The following is a 10,280-nucleotide window of genomic DNA, read 5'->3' on the forward strand; positions in this document are numbered from 1 at the left end:
AGCCCATGACAGCATATTTCAGTCAAGATCCCGACATCACATAGCAGCGTAAGACATTTCTCATTTTCCGACTGGTTGGCGTCGTCTCCGACCAGTACAAACCGCACCATGTCCACCATATAGGAGTAGAACTTAGCTTGCACCCATTCAACATTGTGAGCCATCAGGCTGAGAGCGATACTTCGCGCGATGGACCAATAGCTGTCATCTAAATTCCAGTCTTTAGTTCTTTTTAGCAGTATATCAGCTACATCACTAAGATATGCTTCACTCATATGCAACTCTAATGCAGGGAGAGACTTCTTAATCACCGTAAGAACGGTTTTAGAGTTACGACAAGAGTTTTTGTTCTTCATAAAGCATACAGCGTCGTCCATGCTAGCAGTTAGCTTCGTAAGTTCTCTGTATTTGCTTTTGTATTCGTGGTCAACTGAAGTTTTCGCAGTCTGAAATTGTAGTTAAGACTCTTTGAACGAGAAGAATTTAAAATCATTTTAAAATGAAAGTGGAAAAATCTTATTATTTTTTTAGTAAAATCGATACTTGAGCAAGAATCATCAAGATTGCTGAGGGTGATATAGTGCTTTGTGGTGTTTCTTTAACTTATGTTTAGGAGTAGGCAGCTAGGCTGCATGCTAAATAATTACTTGAGCACTACATAGTACATACCACAACTCTCTAAGGCTGAGTTGCACCACCTAACTTTGACCGTAACTATAACGTTAACCAATGCTTTTTGTATGGAGTTAGACATATTTTTGACGTTTGTCAAAGTTAAAGTAAGATGGCGCAACCCAGCCTAAATGAAGACAAACCTGCAAAGCCAAGGCAATCTTGTCGCTCATCTCAGGATACAGTATAGGCAGCGCTGGGTCCAGCTGTGCGGACTGTAAGGCGGTCACCAATGCCGTGGGCGGTAGTGCTGATTGACGCGCCCAAGACAGCAGAGATACAGCGCAGTTAACGAGGCGCAACCACACTGCGCGCCGGTGAAACTGCTCAGGGTCGTCTAGAAATGACTGTCTGGAAAGAATAAGTGTGAAGGTATCATCCAATTCAACATTCAAGCATGTGTTGCAGTTCTAAAACATGCTATTGATAACAATAGTGTTATCAATAGCACATAATACTGGAATAGTCCAGTGAGGATGTAGCGCGCAAACGAGGTGTATTCCGTTAGGTTGGCTAAATGCCCGCGGGTCGCTCTTATTATGTTGCCTGCACCGACACGGCCACGGCCAATAGGAGCGCTTCCCGCCTACGCGTCGGCATCGGACCACGCTCTGCGCGCCCCCTCTCGCGACGCTCCCATTGTTAGATTTGTTAGAGACAGTAAGCCGTACGAAAAAATTGTAATGGTGCGTCCACACTGGGCGCACGGGCTGTGTGGGCGCACGGGCTCGCGCGGCACGCTGGTCATCTTGCTCACCCTGCTCTTGAGTGAGCAGGATGTCGAACATGCCGCGCGAGCCCGTGCGCCCAGTGTGGACGCACCATAACAAATTACGCCTTACCGCCACTCACTATCGATCGAAACTCATGTATTGAATGTCTTATCATTGGGTAAATATCAGGTAGCCAATAAAATAGGTCAATGGGAACTTGGGCGAGGGTTCAGAATAAGATAAACTCATGATTTAACCCTTCAAGCTCTCTCGATTCGCGATACAATAGATAATAAATTGTTACGCGGTCTTATGTGACCGTTTGAGGTTTGGTGGGTTAATAAATATACACTTACTTGTATTTCATTATAAGATCTCCTAACAATCGCATTACCATGCAGCTCTTGTGTGCTATGTCTCTGTGGGTCTTCGTTGAGTGGTCCACACACCAAAAAGATTCACTAACACAATCTAGCAGTAAATCTATTAATGATTCTGCTAAGTCTAAGCAGGTATTTAGTTCTTTCTGGAAATAATAAAATACTTTATTTAATTTTTTACCAAAATATTTCATTAATCATTTAGAGCCTTTGCACACCATGTTTTTAAACGCGCCGACGCTTTTTTCCTACAAACGGCTATAGGTATAGTCTGCCTTCGCGTGTCCGCGCTGTCAGCGCGTTAAGAAAACGTGATGTGTATAGATCCTTAAGGTGCTTAAATGTTGGGAATACTTAGATACTTACCAAATTCAATATTTCAGATCTATGACTCACATCTGTTGAGGCTACATTGCGAGCCATGGTCGATATTACACCATGGAGGGTATCGAGCACATAGATTGCAGCTGGTAACTGCCGTAGTGCTGTTAAGCTATCGTCCTGATGCACTACATTTATATCAACACTACTTGTCATCCTTTCCAGTTCATTATTCAAATGATCTTCCACTTCTCTATGATCTTCTGGAAGCTATGAAGTAAAGTATGTCATTATTCTGTATTTACAATTACTAATAGGAAATTATGATTTTGTGAAAAAATTTAAGAGAACAAAAGAAGAAAAATCCTTGTACACTAATTTTTAAAGTAACAAACCTTGTTAGTGTCATGGATCAAATCTTTAGACGTAAGCTCCAGAAGTCTTCTGCGCAGAGCCCTTGTAACATACAGAAGTACTTGCAATGCCTCACCTGGTCGGTTGCCATGATCTCCTTGGGCTATTGAGAGGAGATTCTGGAATATCACATTTTAAAATTAAGTATTAAGTCCAGTAGGTCTTAGAATATGCAAATATACTTATAAGAACTTACTTTTATTATTGCAGGCCTATTCAAAAAGATCTCAACAGGAAAATCTTGCAGGAACACATCACGGATAAACCGACAGCATCTACGCACCGACTTGAGTAGTTTCAATGCATCCTCAATCAAAAGCATTGTTTTTGTATCTGAAACACTGAGTTCCACCCATGGGAAGAGCAGAACTTTTATGCATTCAATTGTTTCATATCTGCAACAAACAAATACATTATTTTTGAAACTATTTCTCAATTATCAAATCAAAGAGTAAACAACAATTTTAGAAAAATATAATAATAGATAATATCACTTACACATAATTTTCAGTCCTTATTTCAATTTCTTCATTAGAAACTGAGGTTTCTTTAGATGTTGGAAAGTTAGGATCTATGTTGTAGTAGTTACTGTTTTGCCCACTTTCAGAACTGTAAAGCAAGAAAAAATTAAAAAATCTGACACAAAAAACATGCATGTGATTGGGTTCGCTTGAAATATTTATTGACAGTGAAGTTGTAAATGATTTTTACTATAGTTATAGTTACATTAAGTATTTACATGTACTTTTTATAATTTTTATCTCTCTGTTAGAAACTATAGAAAAGAGTTTACTATTATAATCTCTTGGTGTAAAAGAGTAAAAATAGAGTTGAATATTCATACTTTTAATTAAAAATCCAGTAACATACCTGTTTGTAGAAGGCAAATCAAGCCTTGGAATGGCGACATTGTCAGCAGACTCAACTGTGCTCAAAAATTTCAAAGTTTCAATCAAGTCTTCAAACGTCTCTAATGCCTTGGGATCTGTTATTTTATGTTTCACCTTATCCAAACGAATTAGCAAAGTTCTGATGCCAATTTCTTTAGCTATGTAAGTGCCTCCTTTAGTCTGAAACATTGTCCATGATTGATTCAAAATTTTATTCAGAGCAATATGATTCTAAAGTACTAAATAAATAATGAACTACCAATTATTGGTAGTTCATTTAATCATTGTAATAATCTTACCTTGATAGTTTGGATAAATAAATTAAGTGCCTCTCTTTGTAAAGACGGTTGTGAGCTATGAAACCAGTCCACCAGAGCTTCGATGAGATCTCTGGTGCTAGACAGTTCATCCTCCAATTCCCAGCCTAGAGACAACTTTGTAAGTAGCAGTTTAAGAGAACGTTCACGAATTTCTGTAATGGGGTGCCCTGAAAGAATTTATTATTATTGTTGTAACAATATTTGAGTAAAATTTTTTTGTGATTAAGTTAGGGTTACGGAAAACTCGTTGTACAAAGCATGTGTGACTTACTTAGCTTGTTAATATAGTTAGAAAGGACTTGTGCTGACGACATGTCCACTTTATCAGTAAATAAACTAGGAAAAGTAATTTTAACTAAAATAAACGGAATTTCCAATCTCTTCTTCTTCTTCTTTTATTATGGCAACGGCTTGGTTTTGAGAACCATGATTTCGCCAATGTCACGTAAACAGTTTTGACAAAGTAACAGGGTTTACAAAAAACAAAAATATTTAACGTTTCTAATAATAAGCAAAATTAAATCTCCGTCCGATTGTTGTTTACATTTTTAAACTTTGACATCTTTTTTTTTAAACATGTTGCGTTGCGCAAAGATAATATCAAACCAGAGATGATATAATTTTACGTAAATATTTGTTTTCCCGATAAAACGCAGGAATGAAAGTGGGAACTGAACTTTTTATTATAGTTCCAAAATACTGAACTGTCCTATGCATGACATTGACAGTGGGGCGCCACCGTCAATACCGGATCGCTAGTTCCGATTTTTGCCATGTTGGAAACCGTATAGTTGAACGATGGTATAATATCGCCCCCCTGTCATTGAGTTTGGTGGGACAGTTCAGCGTGGGTCATCTATATCCTCTGCCCTCTGATAACGAGGAAAGCTCTTAGCTACTTCGCCTACTTGTCTTCTTCTTCACTTCACTAACGTGTGCAGCTTTGACCAAGATAAAGCTCTATCTATGCCTGATTATATCAACGGCCTAAATGCCTGATTATGACAGTTCGTTGCTGTTCATATGTCACCAAACTGTCAAACGAAAAAGCGCGGGAAACGTCGGGCGGTGTAGACGTCTTTCTAGGGTTTTATTATTTTTTGTTAGAATTAATAACTAAATAGGATCAGTAAAGTAGTGTAGTGTATTTGTTTTAAGTGTATTGTTGTATTTATTTTATAGTTTGTGTACTATTTCATCGGGCAACTGGTAAGTTGTTCTTTTCTTAATTGGTCCGATGGACGTCTCTGATGATCCTGGGGGAGGCATCCCCCAGGCTTCTAACTTTGTAACTATCTCGTCTGATAATGTAAACTTGGTAAGCGAAAGCTCTTTTGTGGATACGGACGGTTCTGAATGCAATGTTAATAGTAAACGAAAACGAACTCATGCTCCTCGAAAACTTTGTAAGCATTGCAATAAAAAAAGGAGACACCATAATAAACAAGGCGTAATAAATGAAAACGATTGTCAATGCGAAAATTCATCGGACAAGTTACTTTTAAATTCTAAATCCGCTTTGAATTCTACCCTGAATATCAACCCTTCAGTACCAAATTCAGCTAGTGTTTCTGAAGAGAATTCTTTACGACAACCTATTGGTAGGCAGTCATATCTAGCGTCGGATTTGTCACCATACGTAATACACGTGCAAAAAGAGATAACTTCTCCAAATGATAATGCTACTGTACACCCTGTCTCATTTGGCCATTTTTTAAAAAAGAATTCAATTCATAATGTTATCAATGGAAGCCTGAAAAAAATTGGTAGGAATAGATTGTCTATTGCTTTCTCAACTCATGAAGCTGCCAATGCATTTTTGAATAACAAGTTATTAACTCTAAATAAGTACAAAGCTTTCATCCCGGCTACTAATGTTACTCGTATGGGGGTTGTCCGAGGGGTACCCTTAGATTGGTCCGATGAGGAAATTATTGAGAACATGTCTGTTCCAATTGGATGTGGCAGCATTCTGAAAGTAAGGCGTTTAAAAAGGAAGAATGTAAACAATGGTAAATCAGAATTTGTTCCAATTGAAACAGTAGTTGTAACCTTTGATGGACAAGTCTTACCCAAAAGAATATTTATGTGCTTCACTTCTTTACCGGTGGAGTTGTACATATTCCCCACCATCCAATGCTTTCAGTGCTGCAGATACGGTCATATCAAAAGTCAATGTAGGTCTACTCCTCGTTGCTTCAGGTGTGGGCAAAGTCATTCCGGGGATAACTGTTCTGTTCATGAAGATGATCTTGTGTGTGTTTTATGTTCTGGTTCGCATTTTGCTACCAGCAAAAAGTGTCCAGAATTTCTGAGGCAGCGAAATATTAAGGAAACTATGGCGAAAGATTGTTTGACTTATGCTGAAGCAATGAAATTACACCCTCCGGCTACTAAATCTTATGCTGATGTATTAACTTCTTCTCCACCTCCTCCAAGCCCAAATAAAAGAAATATTGGATTTAATAAAAACAACATGAGTACCAGTAGTTCATACAAAAAGACCATATTTTTAAAACCAAAAGATCCCCCCAAATTTAATAAAGGGTATGATCGGGCCAGTCATGAGGCCCTGATTAAGGACTTTAATTCACCATTTTCCCCATCTCAAAGTATTCTTGTAAACAATAACAAAAATGATTCTTTGTCCGAAATGTCTATTAAAGAACTGCTCATTACTCTTCTTCATTCTTTGTCCCAGTCTAATTATTTATCCTCACCGTCCAACGTTGCCCCTTCTAATAAGAATACCTCAGAAGTAATTGACTGTAATAATGGACCAGTTGTCCATAATACAGTGGAACTGCCGTAGTATTACTAACAAGAAAAGCGATTTACTGTTTTTAATTAATAAGTTTAAATCTTCTATACTTGCTCTTCAGGAGACGTGGCTTCGGCCGGACTCCTTATTTAAAGTCTCTGGATTCTCTACAGTTAGAGAAGACAGAGCTGATAATTATGGTGGTGTAGCACTGCTCATCCATGACTCTCTTTCTTTTTCTGTTATCCAAATTCCTCATCATAATGCTGATTTTTCTATTGTAGCTGTTAGTATAAATAATATTACTTATGTATCTATATATATCCCTCACCCATCATCCTTAATTTATGATGAAGTAGTTAATTTAATTCATAGTTTTCCTAAACCCATAATTATACTTGGTGATTTTAATGCCCAGCACCAGGCATGGGGGAGTTCTAATTCTAATCATTATGGCAGTAGAATTTTAGATTTAATTGATTCCGAAAATTTATGTATTCTTAACTCTGGCCTCCCAACACGTAGAACTCCACCTCATGAGGGTGTGAGTGCCCCAGATATTTCTATATGTTCACCTAGTTTAGCATCATGTTTGACTTGGACTACACTTACTTCTTCTTATGGTAGTGATCATTTCCCCATATTCATAACATTTCCATCTGTACCCAACAAATCTATTTTTAGGAGCCCACCTCGCATGAAATTTAAATTAGGCAATGTCAACTGGCAATTATATAAAGAGAAAGTTGAGCGAAGCATTGCTTCCCTCCCTGTAGTAGGGGAGAGGAACCAGCCGATGTGTGCTGAGGCACTGGCCACCCTTCTGTTGGAGACAGCAGAGGAGGTGTTTCCAGTGAAAGGCCATCACAACAGTAAAATCCCTTCTCCCCCATGGTGGGATAGTGATTGCACAGCTGCCATTAAAAAAAGAAAAGAGGCTGAGAAGAGATATAGTGAAAACACCACAGATGAGAATTATAACTTGTTATCTGAAGCCATAACCAGTACACGTAAACTGTTAAAAAGTAAAAAGTGGGAAGGTTGGAGAAGTTTCTGTTCTTCCATCTCTCCTAATACTCCTCCTTCTATAGTATGGGCAAATATAAGAAGATTCAGATCTGTTTTCAAAAATTCCACTTCTCCTCATCTCCCAGAACAGGTAGCAGAAAACTTCTTAGATAAGTTGGCCCCTCCTTCAGTACCTTTATATAACATAGTGCCTGTTACCTCACCCTCAACTTTTAGAACTGGTCTTTCAGCCCCATTTGATCTTGCCGAACTAAAAGGTGTTCTTTCATCCGTAAAAGATTCGTCACCCGGTTGTGATGGTATTCCGTATTCTTTTCTCTCTCATTTAAGTGATACTAGTCTGGTATACTACTTAACCCTTATTAATTCCATTATGATCAATGGCTTTGTCCCTCCATCCTGGAAGTCTCAGGACATTATTCCAATCCTGAAGCCTAATAAACCCTCAGATGATGCCGCCTCATATAGACCTATTGCTCTCTCATCAGTTCTTATTAAAGTAGCAGAGCACTTGATTAAAAATAGGCTAGAATGGTTCATTGAAAGCAAAGGATTATTAAGCGATACTCAGTATGGGTTCAGAAAAGGCAGGAGTACCTCTGACAGTTTGGGAATTTTCACTTGTGATATCCGCTTAGCATTTTCTAAGAATAAATCTCTACTTGCAGCCTTTTTAGACATAACAGCAGCTTATGATAATGTGTTATTACCTATTCTTAAAGATAAACTTATTTTGCTTAATGTTCCTCTAATATTAGTAAATTTCATTATGAACATACTATCTGAGCGATTTATTAATGTTTCAAGTGGCGAATCGACTAGAACCAGATCAATCTGGCGAGGCTTGCCTCAAGGATCAGTTTTAAGTCCTTTATTATTTAACATTTACTCTTATGACTTAGAATCATCTTTACACAACAAAGTTAATATTTTACAATATGCAGACGATCTTGTTATGTATAGTTCTGGTTCAAATATTCAAAATTTGTGTGAGTCTCTGTCTACCACTCTAAACGTCTTAAAGTCGTGGTTGGATAAAAATGGCTTAAATCTGTCAGTAAATAAGAGCTCAATAGTCCTATTCTCCAGGATGCGATGTCCACCGCCTATTTCTATACATTATGATAATTTGGTTATTCCTGTTCATAATGAGGCTAAGTTTCTAGGTCTAATCCTGGATTCAAAGTTAACCGGTTTACCTCATTTGTACTATATACTAGCTAGGTGCGAAAAGCTTTTGAATATCTTAAGATGCTTATCGGGAGTATGGTGGGGTGCTCATCCTTATAGTATGAAACTTGTGTATAACGCTATTATTCGAAGTGTTTTAGATTATGGGTCTTTTTTTTTGGAACCTTGTAGCATTGTGGGTTTGCGCAAACTTGACACTGTTCAATCTAAAGCCCTTCGTATTGTCACGGGTGCAATGCGGTCTAGTCCTAATAATGCGGTCCAAATTGAATGTGTTGAGCCTCCCCTTAGTCTTCGAAGACAATTCTTAAGTGATAAATATCTATTTCGTGCATTTCAATTTCTTAATCATCCTCTCTATTCTAAGTTACAAGATTTGTCGGAATATGTAGACTCTGTACCTTATTGGACTCATAAAACTCCACCATGCCTTGTCATAAGTTTTCGTAAATATATTTATTTACAAGCTCCTAGTCATAGATCTGCATACTTACCTGTGTTCTGCTCCAATTATGAATCTCTAATTCTCTCTCCTGACATTTATTTCGACCTGGATATTCCAAAATATGGTAGTTCTGCTTTCTCTTCTTTTAACCTTGTTTTAGAATCTAATGGCTGGCAAGATTGGCACCATATTTATTGTGACGCATCGAAACATTCACTTGATGGTAACGTGGGCGTGGGTGTCTTTCATTATCAGTACAAAATAAATCAAAAAAAGATGTTCCCCCCTGAGACGTCAGTATTTACGGGATAATGCTTTGGTTTATTCAAATCGTTAGAATATATATTACTCATGAAACTTAAAAAGTCCATAATTTTTTCAGACTCAAAAAGTGCATTACAAGCTTTGGCTAAATTCCCTCTTAAAGCTAATATTAATTTCCCAGTAATTATTGATAGTAGAATTTTACTTCACAAATGCCAACTGAATGGTTTCCAGGTAATTTTTGCCTGGATCCCCTCTCACAGTAATATTCCCGGTAACGAAATAGCAGATAAAATGGCAAATGAAGCAGTGCAGTGTGGAGATATATTCCCATATAAAAACTTCTCCCATGATTTAGCTACTCTTCCTAAATCCTATCTTCGTAAAACTTGGGAAAGTGAATGGAATAGTAGTGACCTGGTTAAAGGGAAGCATTATAAGAGTATACAGCCCAATATCCCGGTTAAACCTTGGTTTTTCAGAACGACGCTCGATAAGACTGCCACCTCTATTCTCATTCGCATGCGGTTAGGGCATACATGTACACCAGCTCATTTAGCTAGACTTAAAATAATTGATAGTAATTTATGCGATTGTGGCTCTGAAGTAGGTGATATTAATCACATCCTGTTTTCCTGTCCGAAGTATGATCGCTCATTTTTTATGTCCTCATTGTTAACCCTCCGTGTCCCTTTTCCCACTTGTATTAATACCCTTTTATGCACAAACGATCAAGATATTTATAAATGTATCTCCTTATTCCTATCTAAAAATGATATAAAGGTTTAGTTTTTGTACCTCATATATATGTTTTATATTATAATATTTTTAATATCTTATTACATCTACCTACCTACCTATATTGATCCTATCCTTTTTT

This window comes from Ostrinia nubilalis, chromosome 5 (genome assembly GCF_963855985.1).
Source record: "Ostrinia nubilalis chromosome 5, ilOstNubi1.1, whole genome shotgun sequence".
In the NCBI taxonomy this organism is placed as follows: Eukaryota; Metazoa; Arthropoda; class Insecta; order Lepidoptera; family Crambidae; genus Ostrinia; species Ostrinia nubilalis.